Source organism: Pristiophorus japonicus, chromosome 8 (assembly GCF_044704955.1).
Source record: "Pristiophorus japonicus isolate sPriJap1 chromosome 8, sPriJap1.hap1, whole genome shotgun sequence".
Taxonomy (NCBI): domain Eukaryota; kingdom Metazoa; phylum Chordata; class Chondrichthyes; family Pristiophoridae; genus Pristiophorus; species Pristiophorus japonicus.
Genome location: NC_091984.1, coordinates 223,327,019 through 223,344,904, shown reverse-complemented (window position 1 = coordinate 223,344,904; position 17,886 = coordinate 223,327,019). Strand labels below are relative to the sequence as shown.

The following is a 17,886-nucleotide window of genomic DNA, read 5'->3' as shown; positions in this document are numbered from 1 at the left end:
TTTTGCAAATAAATACTGATAAACTTTAAATTTATTGTTTCACAGGATTGACTTGATTTTTTCCCCACAAAAACACAAAAACCAATACAAAGGGAGAGGGTCCAAAGAGGATGCTCCCATTTAAAAAGTCTTCAGTAATGATCGGCAAAATACACTAAAAGAGGCAAAAAAAAGTTACGTTAACATTAAAACCTTTTACAAAGTTAATGAACGCTGCACATTTACAAAACCAAGTATCCACCAGTTTTCCACACAAATTCAAAACTTGTGTGTCAATGTAACTACATACAGAATATTGCACCAGTAATTGTACATTATAACTGTCTTTTCACTAGCATAAAAGATCCTACAAATTGCATTTTAGTCCTTCACAAAAGTCACAGGACCTTTGAAAAGCACCAATTATTTTAGGTGTATAATAGGTTCTGTTTAATTGCATAGCCTTGAAATCAGACCTTTTAGAATTAATAGGTTGACTAAAACATACACAGAATAGATTTCCCACCATTATTTTATAAGTCACTGCCCAATGAGCAACTGAGCTAAAGTTTAATCCCAGTTCCGTGCTGAATTAGTTGATCACACCAAGAGCAGCTGTAGAAGCACGAATATGGCTTGAGCACCTTTGGGATAGTGGAGGAGGGAAAGGAAGCCATTCAGTGAATCCTGCTGGAAAGTATGCGTGTGTGGATGACAGGTGCAAACAGGTCGCAAAAATAATCACAACTATCAAAACAGAAAACATTGAATAATTTGCAATCCTTCAGTTCAAAGTTTTCCTTAGCAACATACACAGCAATAATTCTTAACCCTGCATGAAACAGAACTCTGGTCTGATCAAATACTAATCTCCTTTCTGGAATCTGAGATAGCTGAACTGCCAGAAATTTATATATTTAAAATTGTAAATTACTTTATCTCAATTTAAGCACAACTCAACTTTCTCTCCCTCAATTAAATACTTCTTCCTCCCTTTCTCCAACCTTCTAAACTAATTTAGATAAATTCCTTTTTTTCCTCACATCTAGAAGACTGTGCCTCTCATTTTCCTCCTTATTCCTCAATAAACCCGATTCTATTACTCTCAATCCAAATCCAAACAATGCGCTTTCCCCAATCTAAATTCAATCCATTAAGTCTCATAACTTAAACTCGAGTCCCTTCCTCTTAGTACTAAACCAATCAGCTCCATAGTAACTTTGCACTCCAAAGATTAGTTGAGTGTGATGTGCTTTCCAGATTCCTAGCTAGAACAAAGACCAAAAGGAGACCAATTTAAAGCAAGACTATTAAAATGGTTTTAGAAAGAAGGGTGTGAAATGGACTTGGATTTGCTGGGAATTAAAAAAATCTTAGTAACAAAGAAGCAGCACGTGAACAATGAACACCAGCATACAGACATCACAGTATTTGTACTTTATTAGAATGTGGCTAACAGCACTTAACAATACCAATTTTTCATGGATCTTGTAAACTTACACTGAATTCACCAGCTCCATTTCTGGTCAAAAAAGTGCACCGGGTGGGAAGTAATCAGGCAGAGCAATGCAGGAGGTTAGTACAGCATCACTCTACTGAAGTTGGAGCAGCAACATTTAAAAGAACCTTTTACAGTACCTGGAGAACAGCAACTCGCTCAACAATGTCTCCCCAAAGAAAAAGGGATAACAGCCATACAGGTAAAACAAACACACTACTGGTCTTTGAAACAGGCCATTCTGGGATTTCTAAATGCTTCAGTTACACGAATGACAGAAACTTAAAAACTTTGTTAAAAAAATAAATGAATTGTCAAGTGTGCAAAAATATTTTAAATAAACAAAAATTCCAGTTTCTTATGTTTAAAACATTAACATTCAGTGCAAAATAAAATTAGGTGCTTAGCATTAGTAGTACTAAGACAGCAGAAATTGCAGTACACTCCTTTAAACTCAGGTGTGCCAAGATATGAGCTTTAACTCGTGGCACAAAGCAAGTCCAGATATGGCACACAGCTTAAGAGTGTTCAGGTCTGTAGCGGGCTTAATGTGTTTCTTCTGTACTTCTCAGTCAGATTTTTTTTTTGAAGTACAAACCAAACTCAGGAGCTACGAATCACATTTTAAAAAGGTGCCTAGTGTACTGAAAACAGATTAGTGTTTTTCTCAAGCCTTAGGTAGACGTTGGAACAGACATCTTGTTAACTGCACGAACAAGAAAGGCTCATTGAAAGGAAACAAGTTCTGGGAGGAATAGATATACCTCGAAATATCACTGCAACAAAACGTATTGTGAAGTGTAAAATACATCACAAAACATGACTACTGACAAAACTAAGAACAAGCAGCAATAAAAATTAAGACTAATAAGATACTTTTACATTCAAAACACATTAATGGAAGCCTCAAATCTGTAATATTGTCATTTCGGGGAATACAGCCCATTTACAACTGGCTCTGCTAAGACAAGATTTGCTTTCGATCGGAACATTTTCTTGGGCAAGAGTGTTTCAAGAACAGGAACATACCAAAAGAGCCTGGAGTTTCCTTCATGTGGTGCAACATGTTAAGCAGATCACTGATTGAAGAAAATCCTCTTGGCTATGGATCAAGTATTTAAATATTTCAACAATGATTATTCAACACCAATAGGGGAAAAGATGCTGCGTACCATGGGTAATGTCTGACAAGACGAGAAAAATAAACATTGTCAGTGACAGTCATTTTTGTTTAAAAATTAAAAGTTGCAGCATTACTTAACTAACTGCCACAAATTGTCTCCAGTACGTGTACATTAACATGAACAGAAGTTTTGGAAATACTCAGCAGGTCAAGCAGCATCTGTGGAGAAACAGAAGTCAGCCAGTGACGTTTCAGGGCTAAAGGCCATTCCTCAGGACTGGAGGACGGGTCGCAAGATCTGAAGCATCGACTGACTGCCTTGTGGTTTGCCACAGATACGGCCCAGACTTGCTGAGTACTTCCAGCTTTTACTGGTTTTGTTTACAGATTTCCAGCATCTGCAGTTTTGTGCTTTTAGAATTTTTTGAAAATTTGATCCAATTCTTTAGTTGACGAGTCAATCATAATGGGATTTTCCGATCAGCCATTTCAAGATTTGTTAATATTTAGCAACTTAATTAAAAAAATTAAATCACTGGTTTATAGCCTGATCTGCTAAAGACAAATTCAAACTTGGACCCAAAAAAATAATAATTCATGGCAATTGCACTGCTGTGAAATCCCAGGCAAGGAATCTTTGAAAAAGCAGCTCGTTTCCCCTTTGTAACAAAAATGTTCAGTTTCCATCCTTTTCTTTCTCTCGCGAAGTGTTTTTTTTTGTTTAGCAGGATGCGGGGTGGGGGGGGGGGGGTGCAGTTATGAGAGTAGTGTTACCAGTTGTAAATTGTATAGTGGAGTATACTACACGAGAATAACTTCATACATCACCTGTATCAGCAGATGCAAGATCCTGCCATAGCAATTTACTGAACTTCAAACAAAGCTTCATCCCAGGCCCATATACAGGGCATTTGTACCAAGTGAAAAGAAAATACATTAATTGAAGGTTGCAAGGTAGCATAGTGGTTATGTTACTGGACTAATGATCCGGAGACGCGAGTACAAATCCCACTACAGCAGCTGGGGAATTTAAATTCAGTTAATTAAATAAATTTAGAATGAAAAGTCAGCATCAGTACCGGATTGTTGTGAAAACCCATCTGATTCATCAATGCCCTTTAGGGAAGGAAATCTGCCATCTTTGGCCAGTCTGGCCTATATGTGACTCCAGACTCCAGGCAATGTGGTTGACTCTTAAATGCCGCTCTGAAATGTCCAGTAGCAAGCCACTCCGTCGTATCAAAAATGTTGCTCACCACCACCTTCTCAAGGGGCAATTAAGGATGGGCAATAAATGCTACCCTTGCTAGCGATGCCCACATCACGTGAATGAATAAATTAAAAAAAAACATTGAGTTGGTTAAACCACATGGTAAGATGTGGGGTTCCTACCCTCCTTTCAGCAGGGAATGATTCCCAGACCTTGGTTGTGCAGTTCTGGAGCAGATGCCAAGTGCTTTATGCACAAGGGAGATGGCAAAAAAGACAGCTATCCATCCTCGGCCAATCACTTGCCTTCAAGAGACCACGAAGAGCAGCATTGGGAGTCGCTCACCTAACTATCCTCCTCTCAGCCAGAGTATACAGCATCAAGTGCGGGGAGGGGGGTAAGAATAGGGGGAAATAAAAGTAACATCAGTTTGTAACCACAGCCTACTTGTAACCACATAGAGAAAATATCCGAAAGCTTATGGCAAAAGTACAATATCCATTACATCTCAGTTTCCAGTGCTTATGACTATTTTGTAAATGTTAAAAAAAAAAGAAAATATGTTTGTATATATCGCCTCCCCTCCCACCCGGGTGTAGTTCCTTGCAAACTCATAGGATTTTCATGAGTTGTTTGATCAGCAGCCACGTTCAGTTGCAACCAGATCCGTACGTGTTGACTCAAGTGTTGTGTAAGAGCAAATAGCTCGATAAAAATGTTCCAATCTTTCACTGTGCAGCGAATAAAGATGTCAGAATGCAATGCTGTGCCAAAGTGATGTGCTGCACAAGTAGTGGATTCACCAACAGAGCTTCAGGTTTTATCCTTCTAAATAGCAAAAACAAAAATTCTCTATTTAGCGGACATTCCACGAAGAAACTCAGTCTTTCATCGCCGACGGATGGGTTTGTACACGCAGATCACCATTATAATCAGGACGAGTAGCAGGATGCTCAGAACACTGACACTCAGAGCTGCGTGAGGAAAGCAAATGAAGTAAATTAACCACGAAAGCAATTCTGTTGAATTTTGTGTTCATTAAGGTGAGGAATATTAGTCCTCCAGTTTTTATTTTGTATTCTGTATACTGAAGCAAATGCACCTGCAATGGCAAACCACCTGTAATGTTTGCAGTCATATCCTTCATTTAGTTCTGTACCCATACAAGAACATAAGACATAGGAGCAGGAGTAGGCCATTCGGCCCCTCGAGCCTGCTCCACCATTCAATAAGATCATGGCTGATCTTTATGAAACCCTATGCTCACATCTACAGGACAGCAAGCAATGCTTGTTACATTTTGCTGGCTTGAGATGAACACCTTTTAACATTGCCATCCCACCCAAATAATTAGGTAAGATCTGCAACCAGAATTGCAAAAAATTATGGCAGCAACTGTTACGTGCATAGGATAAATGGGCCGAATTCAGCACAATGGGAACTGGTTCCATAATGAAAATGTGGCATCAATTGCGCAGTCAGTGATCTTTTCCCAGCCCCTGGATTGTGCCACAAAATAAACTAGGAAGAAAGTTAAAAGATACAACCATCATTCAATTTAACCTGTGCTGGAGTAAAATGGCAGGCCAGTTTATTATACTATCAGCAAATCACCTTTAATAAAAAGAAAAGACTGTAACAGAGGCAAAACGTGCTTTGTATGAAATATTATTCAAGTGCTAATCCCTCTTAGTTTAGTAGCAGATAAATTAATGGAAGAATTAAGTTTCTTTGAGAGAAGCAAAATGACATTGCTTTTCTTCTCCTTAAGGCATATTCTGCTCAGGTGCAGTTCCACATGCATAAGGCCCTCTTGGGTACCTCAATCAGGTAGTCGTGCAACTCTGTCCGACAGGCTCACTTTTCAGGAGGTCAATGTCAGCCGTGGCTCAAGTGGGTGGCACTCTCGTCTCTGGGTCAGAAGGTTGTGGGTTCAAGTCCCACTCCAGGGACTTGAGCACAAAAAATCTATGCTGACACTTCAGGGCAGTGCTGCGGGAGCACTGCACTGTCGGAGGTGCCGTCTTTTGGATGAGACATTAAACTGAGGCCCCATCTGCTCGCTCAAGTGGGCGTAAAAGATCCCATAGCACTATTTCGAAGAAGAGCAGGGGAGTTGGGGAGTTATCCTTGGTCTTCAGTTGGAGGTTGAGAAAGTTGGATCTCAAACCAGTGTCCTAAGCTTAAATAAAGGAGACTACAAAGACATAGTTGGCTAAAGTGGACTGGAAAAATAGATTAAAGTATGGGACGGTTGATGAGCAGTGGCAGACATTTAAGGAGATATTTCATAACTCGCAACAAAAATATATCCTAATGAGAAGGAAAGACTGTAAGTGAAGGGATAACCATCCGTGGCTAACTAAGGAAATAAGGGAGGCTATCAAATTGAAAACAAGGGCATATAATGTGGCCAAGACTAGTGGGAGGCCAGAGGATTGGGAAACTTTTAAAAGCCAGCAAAGAACGACTAAAAAAAAATGATAAAGAGTGGGAAGATAGATTATGAAAGTAAACTAGCACGGAATATAAAAACAGATAATAAAAGTTTCTACAGGTACATAAATAGGAAAAGAGTGGCTAAAGTAAATGTTGGTCCCCTAGAGGATGAGACTAGGGAATTAATAATGGAGAACAGGGAAATAGCAGAGACGTTAAACAAATATTTTGTATCGGTCTTCACGGTAAAAGACTCTAAAAACATCTCAATAGTGGATAATCAAGGGGCTATTGGGAGGAACTTTAATACAATCACTAAAGAAGTAGTACTCAGTAAAATAATGGGACTAAAGGCGGACAAGTCCCCTGGACCTGATGGCTTACATCCCAAGGTCTTAAAAGAAGTGGCTGCAGAGATAGTGGATGCATTGGTTGTAATCTACCAAAATTCCCTGGATTCTGGGGCGGTCCCAGCGGATTGGAAAACTGCAAATGTAACGCCCCTATTTAAAAAAGGAGGCAGACAAAAAGCAGGAAACTATAGACCAGTTAGCCTAACATTTGTCGTTGGGAAAATGCTGGAGTCCATTATTAAGGGAGCAGCAGAGGGACATCTGGAAAAGCATAATTCAATCAGCATGGTTTTATGAAAGAGGAATCATGTATGATAAATTTGCTGGAGTTCTTTGAGGATGTACCGAACAGGATGGATAAGGGGGAACCAGTGGATGTGGTGTATTGGATTTCCAGAAGGCATTCGATAAGGTGCCACAAAAAGGTTCCTGCACAAGATAAAAGTTCACAGCGTTGGGGGTAGAGGATTGGTTAACTAACAGAAAACAGAGAGTTGGGATAAATGGGTCATTTTCTGGTTGGCAAACAGTAACTAATGGGGTGCCACAGAGATCGGTGTTGGGACCCCAACTATTTACAATCTATATTAATTACTTGGATGAAGGGACCGAGTGTAATGTAGCCAAGCTTGCTGATGATACAAAGATGGGTGGGAAAGTAAATTGTGAGGAGGACACAAAAAATCTGCAAAGGGATATAGACAGGCTAAGTGAGTGGGCAAAAATTTGGCAGATGGAGTATAATGTGGGAGAATGTGAGGTTATCCACTTTGGCAGAAAACATAGAAAAGCAAGTTATAATTTAAATGGAGAAAAATTGCTAAGTGCTGCAGTAGAGAGGGACCTGGGGGTCCTTGTGCATGAAACACAAAAAGTAAGTATGCAGGTACATCAAGTAATCAGGAAGGCAAATGGAATGTTGGCCTTTATTGCAGGGGAGATAGAGTATATAAGCAGAGAAATCCTGCTACAACTGTACAGGGTATTGGTGAGGCCACACCTGGAGTACTGCGTACAGTTTTGGTCTCCGTATTTAAGGAAGGATATACTTGTATTGGAGGCTGTTCAGAGAAGATTCACTCAGTTGATTCCGGAGATGAGAGGGTTGACATATGAAGATAGGTTGAGTAGGTTGGGCCTATACACATTGGAGTTCAGAAGAGTGAGATGTGATCTTATCGAAACATATAAGATAATGAGGGGGTTTGACAAGGTGGATGCAGAGAGGATATTTCCACTCATAAGGGAAACTAAAACTAGGGGGACATAGTCTCAGAATAAGGGGCCGCCCATTTAAAACTGAGATGAGGAGAAATTTCTTCTCTCAGAGGGTTGTAAATCTATGGAATTCGCTGCCCCAGAGAGCTGTGGAGGCTAGGTCATTGAATATATTTCAGACGGGGATAGACAGATTTTTGAGCGATAAGGGAATAAAGGATTATGGGGAGCAGGCAGGGAAGTGGAGCTGAGTCCATGATCAGATCAGCCATGATCTTATTAAATGGCGGAGCAGGCTCGAGTGGCCAGATGGCCTACTCCTGCTCCTATTTTTTATGTTCTGATGTATCCTGGCCAATATTTATCCCTCAATCAACATAACAAAAACAGATTATCTGGTCATTATCACATTGCTGTTTGTGGGAGCTTGCTTGTGCTGCGTTTCCCACATTACAACAGTGACTACACTTACCCCCAAAATACTCCATTGACTGTAAAGCATTTTGAGACGCCCGATTCTCTGCAAATCCAAATTTTTGTTTCCTTGACCTAGGAGCACTGAATAAGGTTGCCAATTCTGGTTCCAGAAGCTTTCAACACATGACCTCCAACCTCCCCAACCTTCAATATTTTTAGAACTAATAAATAAAAGCGTTCAAAGATGATGAAAAAGCACCATTTTTTAATGCCCCTGTAATTTCTCTCCCGGTTTGCTCACAGCAATGTCTCGGAAAGTGATCTTTAATTCCTGGAGACTCCAAGACATTCCTGGAGGGTTGGCAACCCCACAATGGAGGCCAATTACGACACCTCTACTACTGCCTCAACTGATATGTAATGAACTCAAGAGAAAGCAAGGATGGAGCTGGGGCTGTACTGGCCATTCGTGGCTCAGCTACTCAACCAGCTCGGTCCCTGGCAATATTTACATCACAGAGCAGGCCATTTGGCCTATCATGCCTGTGCATGAGGAAACCTTTCCCTCTGATAGATGAAAAGATCAGCTCTATGAAAAAAGAAAGTCTTGCATTTAAATTGTGCTTTACATCCAATTAAGTATTTTTTGAAGTGTAGTCACTGTTGTAATGTGGGAAACGCAGCAGCCAATTTGCACACAGCAAGCTTCCACAAACAGCAATGTGATAATCAGTTTCAGTGATGATTGAGGGATAAATATTGGCCAGGACAGCAGGGACATCTCCCCTCCTGCTCTTCTTCAAAATAGTGCCATGGGATCTTTTACATCCACCTAAGAGATCACACCTGAGAGAGCATATGGGGCCTCGGTTTGTCTCATCTGAAAGACGGTTCCTCCGACACTGTAGCACTCCCTCAGCACTGCACTGGAGTGTCAGCCTAGATTTATGTGGAGGCCCCGACCTGCGTGAGAACAGCAGCGACAGGTCGGGGCCATAAAAGGAGCGGTGTGGAGGCCCAGACATGCGTGGGAACACCAGCGGCAGGTCGCGGCAGGTGTGGAGGCCTCGGGGAGCAGCGTGGAGGTGTACTACTCCAGGGAACAGCGTGAGCTGGTGCAGGAGGGTGACGGCAGCGAAGAGTGACGTCATCAAGGTCCAGGCCGGTGATTGGAGCATAGGCAGATAAAGCAGGAGCGCCGAGAGACTGTGGAGGGATGTGATCGGGGCCCAGGGGCAGCACGGGCCAGCCCACACTGCGATGTGTGCGCGCACTAGGTCCGTGCAGCAGAGCTGGTCTCCAGTCATCTTGGCTAATCCTTGCCACTGGACCAAGACCTAGCTCTGTCAAGCCCGTGTGGTGGCTGGTGTGCAACGGCCACCCCACGTTAAAAAAAATCCATGCACAGGCATCTTCCACCCTTCAGGATGTAGTTTGGGTCCTTCAATGAAACACCTGTGAACTCATCCTTTTTTGGTTTGGAAGCAAGTCGTCCTTGTTTCGAGGAGCTGCCTATTTAGGACCGAGATGAGGAGAAACTTCTTCACTCAGAGAGTTGTGAGCACGTGGAATTCTGTACCACAGAAAGTTCTTGAGGCCAGTTCGTTAAGATATATTCAAAAGGGAGTTGGTTTGTGGCCCCTGCAGCTAAAGGGATCAAGGGGTATGGAGAGAAAGCAGGAAAGGGGTACTGAGGTGAATAATCAGCCACGATCTTATTGACTGGCGGTGCAGGCTCGAAGGGCCGAATGGCCTACTCCTGCTCCTATTTTCTATGCTGATGATGATGATGATGTGCTCAAGTACCTGGAGTGGGACTTGAACCCACGACCTTGTGACTGAGAGCCGAGGGTGCTGCCCACTGAGCCCGTCCCCTTTAATTCTTCTCTCTAAGGGTCAGCCCAACGACATTGGAGGGGAGGGGAGGGGAGGGGAGCCGGCCGCGATCTGCAGCAGCTGGGGGCCGTCTTGCCGTCTTCCCCCGCCCACTATCCTCAAGGCCGCTGCCCGGCCCCCTGCACTCTCACTACTCCCACCCCACAGGCGTGAGGCCCAGTTTCTCCGTCCAAGGCTCCTTTACCGAGGTTCTGGTGCTTCAGCACACTGAAGGGCCGCTCCCGGGGGGTGGGCGGTTGGTCCTGGCCCAGGACGAGCGGCGGTAAAGCGGCGAGCAGGCCGAGGGCGAGGCGGCCCATCTTTGCGAGGCAGCCGGGTCCTAGCGCCCGACCAATGCGCGCGCAGCCACTAGCAACGCACACGTCACGCGAGGGGTTGAACGCCACGCTGCGCGATGACATCATTCACACCTTCTCCTGCAAATGTGCTTGGGGCCAATGTGCCATTCAAAAAGAAAGACTTGCATTTATATAGCGCCTTTCACGGCCATCAGACGTGCCAAAGTGCTTTACAGCCAATGATGTACTTTTGGAATGTAGTCACTTGTAATGGAAAGCAGCAGTCAATTTGTGCACAGCAAGCTCCCACAAATCGCAATGTGATAATCTGTTTTAATGATGTTGATTGTGGGATACATATTTTCCAGGACACCAGGGATAGCTCCCCTGCTCTTCAAAATAGTGCCATGGGATCTTTTATGTTCACCTGAGAGGGCAGATGTGTCCTCGGTTTAACGTTTCATCTGAACGACATTTTGCTCATTCTATTTTTTTTCCTCTGTTCTTTGTGCCGCACAGACCCGTGCCAGACACAGTTCTCCCAGGCCTTTGCAAATGGCAGGATCCCACACCGGTCACAAGCAGATACTCATGAATGGTTTAAAGGTATCTAATTCTGCCTGCTTTGTGAAAATGTCTCATCACCTCCTTTAAATGCCATGGCCAAGAACTGGGAGAGGAGAAAGAGGAACTGTGGCCGCACTCCCCTTCCCACAGCCCTCAGCATCAACAGCATGTGCCATCCGTTGACAAGGTAACCTGAACGTGCTTTAACCATTCACTGTCAGAGACTATTGTAAAACATTCTTTTAGAAAGCCACAGTTAGAGGCATTACGCTTTGGCCCCGACCTGCGTGAGAACACCAGCGGCAGGTCGGGGCCATAAAAAGGAGCAGCATGGAGGCCCCGGGAGCAGCGTGGAGGTGTACTACTTCAGGGAGCAGGGCAAGCTGGTGCAGGAAGGTGACGGCAGCGTAGAGTGACATAATCAAAGTCCAGATCAGTGATTGGAGCATGGGCAGATACAGCAGGAGCTGCGAGATCAGGGTGAAGGAGTGGCGAGAGACAGTAGAGGGACGTGATCGGGGCCCAGGAGAAGCATGAGTTCAGGGCCGGGGGCCCAGGGGGTGCACGGGCCAGCCCACACTGCGATATGTGTGCACACTAGGTCCGTGCAGCAGAGCAAACTCCAGTCGTCTTGGATAACCCTTGCCATGGACCAAGACCTAGCTCTGTCAAGCCCCTGTGGTGGCTGGTGTGCAAAGGCCACCACACGTTAAAAAAATCCAGGCACAGGCAGCTTCCACCTTGCAGGATGTAGTTCGGGACCTGGAATATTAGGTCCTTCATTGAAACACCTGTGAACTCATCCTTTTTTGGCGTGGAAGCAAGTCATCCTCGATACGAGGGACTACCTATGATGACTCTTTGCATGTGAAAATTTCATAAGGCTGTTTGTCATGCACATACATACATGTTCTGGTTGCAACAGTTAGCTATAACCCATTAACACTCACTTTACATTTTATTCATAGTCTGAGAATGTTTACAGTTTAAAAAAAATGCACACAATGGGAATGAGTGGGTTTAACTAGGCACACTCTTCAAAAATACAAACATTATATTTGTTATTTTACAAAATCTTAGTTAAAAAATAATCATAACCATCAACTGTTCTTTAAGAACACATTTGCAGAAAAAATATAACAACATTTTACCTGGTGTCAATTTATATATACACTAAAATGGCCTTAGGAGTTTCGTTATTGATTGATTAAAGATTATCGTGAACAATCCAACTGTTTTAAATGGTGGAATAAGGGATAGTGAAATAATTCAAGCCAAGGAGCCCCCGATGGACTGCTCACTACAGCTATCAAAATATGAGTCATTTGTACCTTTAAGGAACCATTGCCTTTTAAAATTATTTAATTGTTTTTCACTCAAATTTCTCTCTTTCTTTCCTGGCTCATGCTGGGTTCACTGGTGCAGCTGCCCTTCACTGCCTCACCTTAGTACTTATGCATGACGAATGAGCCAAGACAGTGATAGTCAGTGGTACTATTTCATCTGGGGGAGCATTACAGGAAACAGATCCTGCAGCTGCCCACTACTGCCTGGCTGATGTAGTACTACTGTTCAAACACTAGGTGCCAGTGCTGTTCTTTGTCCCTTTTGGTTCCAGTGGACTTGGCTTGCACATTGGTGCAACGTCTGAATGTTGGGGTCTGAGCGGTTGCTCAGGTTCTGAGTGCTGCTGGCATTACAAAATTCTGACTCACTTTCTCGATGCGTGAGTTGTTGGGGAGAAGAGGTAGAGAGTGGAGTGGAACGAAAGAGGAAAAATGTAAAAGGACATAAAAAAGGAACAAGGGACCAAGGTAGAGGGAGAATATAGAGACAGACTGAAGAAGTGAGAGTAAACGGTCAAACAGAGAAATTAAGGAAGTAGAGTTCCATTTGGGAAAGCGACGCTTCTCTTCCCTACTTTATTCCCAACAATTTTCTCCCTATCCCTCCTGAAGCTTATGCTGGGGCACATATTTAGCCCTCTGGTGCTTTGTCAAAGTGTTCATTCTACATCTGTGAGCCCAGACGGTGAGTGTCGGGAGTCTAGTAGACCATGGGAGGCGACACAGCCAAGTCTTTACCTAAGATCCAGATGTGTACTTTTCCACAGAGGACAGTGGATAGCGACAAGGAGTGGGAAACCTGGTTGAGTTGAGTTTCCTATATTCCAACACTGACTACACTTCAATGGTACTTCTTTGGCTGTAAAACGCTTTGGGGCATCCTGAGGTTGTGAAAGGTGCCATATAAATGCAAGTCTTTTTTTCCTCCACCTGAGCTCGATGCTGAAGGGCAATTGCTGTGCATGAATCGAACACCCTCGCTGAAATCAGCTCACTCAGCACAGAACGGAGAATCGAACCTGGGGCCTTCGTGGTTTGTATGGCTCAGTATTATAACACCCCGCGTGACTGAACCTTCGGGAGGAAGTTACAAAAAGACATTTTCACTGCAGGCTCCTGACACTTTGTGTCTGCCAGAGGTTGCACACAGTTAACTTCACCAGCTCTATCGCTGACCGTCTCTTTTAAATCATTTGGCGCCCAGCACACTGACGGCAGGTATAAGCTGCGATGTGACACATTATCAACTGTGAAACACACATGCTGAGCCCAAGTTACAAAACGTCTGTGAGCTTCTAGTTAATATTCAAAAATGAAAAAATAAGAGACAGCAAACCAGCTGTGTGCTGAACCAGTGAGTTCATGACTGTTCTTCACTGTGCGGAACACGGGGCTCAATTTAGACAAAGATTTCTCCACTAGATTTGAGCAGAAGTTTTCAAAACTACTTCGTGTGCACGATCTGACGTGGGCCAGGTTTTGGTCACTGAGTGTACTGCTGCTCCAAAAGCAATAGAAAGAAAGACTTGCATTTATATAGTATTTGAGGGAAGTAGAATGGGGGCAGAAGCAAAAGATAGAAAGAAGAAAAGTAAAAGTGGAGGGCAGAGAAACCCAAGGCAAAAAGCAAAAAGGGCCACATTACAGCAACATTCTAAAGGGGCAAAGTTTGTTAAAAAGTCAAGCCTGAAGGCTCTGTGCCTCAATGCGATAAGAATTCGTAATAAGGTGGATGAATTAACTGTGCAGGCAGCAAGTAATGAATATGATATAATTGGCATCACGGAGACATGGCTCCAGGGTGATCAAGGCTGGGAACTCAACATCCAGGGGTATTCAACATTCAGGAAGGATAGACAGAAAGGAAAAGGAGATGGGGTGGTTAAAGAGGAAATTAACGCAATAGTAAGGAAGGACATTAGCTTGGATGATGTGAAATTGGTATGGTTGGAGCTACGGAATACCAAAGAGCAGAAAACGCTAGTGGGATTTGTGTACAGACCACCAAACAGTAGTAGTGAGGTTAGGCACAGCATCAAACAAGAAATTAGGGATGTGTGCAATAAAGGTACACCAGTTATGATGGGCGACTTTAATCTACATATAGATTGGGCTAACTAAACTGGTAGCAATGCGGTGGAGGAGGATCTCCTGGAGTGTATTAGGGATGGTTTTCTAGACCAATATGTCGAGGAACCAACTAGAGGGCTGGCCATCCTAGACTGGGTGATGTGTAATGAGAAAGGACTAACTAGCAATCTTATTGTGTAAGGCCCCTTGGGGAAGAGTGACCATAATATGGTAGAATTCTTTATTAAGATGGAGAGTGACACAGTTAATTCAGAGACTAGGGTCCTGAACTTAAGGAAAGGTAACTTCGATGGTATGAGACGTGAATTGGCTAGAATAGACTGGCGAATGATACTTAAAGGGTTGACGGTGGATAGGCAATGGCAAACATTTAAAGATCACGTGGATGAACTTCAACAATTGTGCATCCCTGTCTGGAGTAAAAATAAAACGGGGAAGGTGGCTCAACTGTGCCTAACAAGGGAAATTAAGGATAGTGTTAAATCCAAGGAAGAGGCATATAAATTGGCAGAAAAAGCAGCAAACCCGAAGACTGGGAGAATTTTATAATTCAGCAGAGGAGGACAAAGGGTTTAATTAGGACGGGGAAAATAGAGTATGAGAGGAAGTTTGCTGGAAACTTAAAAACTGACTACAAAAGCTTCAATAGATATGTGAAGAGAAAAAGATTAGTGGAGACAAACATAGGTCCCTTGCAATCAGATTCAGGTGAATTTATAATAGGGAACAAAGAAAAGGCCCAGTTGAACAAATACTTTGGTTCTGTCTTCACGAAGGAAGACGTAAATAACCTTCCAAAAATACTAGGGGACCAAGGGTCTAGTGAGAAGGAGGAACTGAAGGAAATCCTTATTAGGCGGGAAATTGTGTTAGGGAAATTGATGGGATTGAAGGCCGATAAATCCCCGGGGCCTGATAGTCTGCATCCCAGAGTAGTTAAGGAAGTGGCCATAGAAATAGTGGATGCATTGGTGATCATTTTCCAACAGTCTATCTAATCTGGATCAGTTCCTATGGACTGGAGGGTAGCTAATGTAACACCACTTTTTAAGAAACGAGAGAGAGAGAAAACGGGTAATTATAGACCAGTTAGCCTGACATCAGTAGTGGGGAAAATGTTGCAATCAATTATTAAAGATGAAATAGCAGCGCATTTGGAAAGCGGTGATAGGATCGGTACAAGTCAGCATGGATTTATGAAAGGGAAATCATGCTTGACAAATCTTCTAGAATTTTTTGAGGATGTAACTGGTAGAGTGGGCAAGGGAGAACCAGTAGATGTGGTGTAATTAGACTTTCAAAAAGCTTTTGACAAGGTCCCACACAAGAGATTGGTGTGCAAAATTAAAGCACGTGGTAGTGGGGGTAATGTACTGACATGGATAGAGAACTGGTTGGCAGACAGAAAGCAGAGAGTCGGGATAAATGGGTCCTTTTCAGAATGGCAGGCAGTGACTAGTGGTGTGCCGCAGGGTTCAGTGCTGGGACCCCAACTATTTACAATATACATTAATTATTTAGATGAAGGAATTGAGTGTAATATCTCCAAGTTTGCAGATGACACTAAGCTGGGTTACAGTGTGAGCTGTGAGGAGGAAGCTAAGAGGCTGCAGGGTGAGTTGGACAGGTTAGGTGAGTGGGCAAATGCATGGCAGATGCAGTATAATGTGGATAAATGTGAGGTTATCCACTTTGATGGCAAAAATACGAAGGCAGAATATTATCTGAAGGACGGCTGATTAGGAAAAGGGGAGGTGCAACAAGATCTGGGTGTCATGGTACATCAGTCATTGAAAGTTGGCATGTAGGTACAGCAGGCGGTGAAGAAGGCAAATGGTGTGTTGGCCTTCATAGCTAGGGGATTTGAGTATAGGAGCAGGGAGGTCTTACTGCAGCTTTACAGGGCCTTAGTGAGGCATCACCTGGAATATTGTGTTCAGTTTTGCTGTCCTAATCTGAGGAAGGACGTTCTTGCTATTGAGGGAGTGCAGCAAAGGTTCACTAGACTGATTCCCGGGATGGCAGGACTGACATATGAGGAGAGACTGGGCCTGTATTCACTGGAGTTTAGAAGGATGAGAGGGGATCTCATAGAAACATATAAAATTCTGACGGGACTGAACAGCTTAGATGCAGGAAGAATGTTCCCGATGTTGGGGAAGTCCAGAACCAGGGGACATAGTCTAAGGATAAGGGGTAAGCCATTTAGGACTTAGATGAGGAGAAACTTCTTCACTCAGAGAGTTTTTAACCTGTGGAATTCCCTACCGCAGAGAGTTGTTGATGCCAGTTCATTGGATATATTCAAGAGAGAGTTAAATATGGCCCTTATGGCTAAAGGGATCAAGGGGTATGAAGGAAAAGCAGGAATGGGGTACTGAGGTGAACGATCAGCCATGAACTCATTGAATGGCGGTGCAGGCTCGAAGGGCCGAATTGCCTGCTCCTGCACCTATTTTCTATGTTGCTATGTATCGAGGATGACTTGCTTCCACACCAAAAAGGGTTGAGTTCACAGGTGTTTCATTGAGGGACCTGACATTCTAGGACCCGAACTACAGATTGAAGGGTGGAAGATGCCTGTGCGTGGATTCTTTTAACGTGGGGTAGCCGTTGCATTTATATAGTGCCTTCCATGACTACTGGATGTCTCAAAGAGCTTTACAGTCAATTACGTACTTTTGGAGTGTAGTCACTGTTGTAAAGTGGCAGCCAACTTGCGCACAGCAAACAGCAATGTGATAGTGACCAGATAATCTGTATTTTGTGATGTTGATTGAGGGATAACTATTGGCTAGGACACCAGGGATAACCCCCCTGCTCTTCTTCAAAATAATGCTATTTTTACATCCACCTGAGAGAGCAGGCAAGCGGTTTAACATCTCATCCAGAAGACAACACCTCTGACAATGCAGCACTCCCTGATTTATGTGCTCAAGTTCCTAGAGTGGGGCTTGAACCAACAATTTTCTGATTCACAGGCAAGTGTGCTACCCACTGCGCCATGGTTGACACTGACTCCTCTAAGCTCTAGACTACAAATGTTCCTTTTACATCTCTTTATAGGGGGTATTTTGCGATTCAAGTTCATGTGGCAGTAACTAACTTAAATCTCAAACATCTGGCTTACATAATTGATAAAACAGAATTTCTCGGTGGCAGTTCCAGGTGAGTAGCAAAATGCTATTAACAGTTTCAGAACGGCAGTTTTTCCTGAATTACAAAGGAACAACATGAAATGTCCTGCCGTTTTTATAAAATACCAATTATTAGTTTATAAATATATCCAAACTCTTTTTTGGGGCTTTTGCAGAATTCCTTGATCCAGCTCATAATTTTGTTCTTGCTGAAGGTGGAGTGTGAATTATAGCAACGATAGCTTCTTCATTTTCCATGTTACGCAAATTCTGTCATGGATTTTTTTTAATATCCATGTAAATCCCAAAGTCATGTTTCTATATGTACAAGGAA

General features: G+C 43.2%; 1 long non-coding RNA gene across 1 annotated transcript; it reads right to left on the bottom strand.

Moving 5' to 3' along the window:
- LOC139269025 (uncharacterized) lies at positions 1 to 10,455 on the bottom strand. The gene is made up of 2 exons (XR_011594148.1): positions 10,318 to 10,455; positions 1 to 4,784 (listed from the first exon to the last, which is right to left on the bottom strand). It is a non-coding gene; the product is annotated as an uncharacterized lncRNA (long non-coding RNA).
- Positions 10,456 to 17,886: the final 7,431 nt, after the last annotated feature.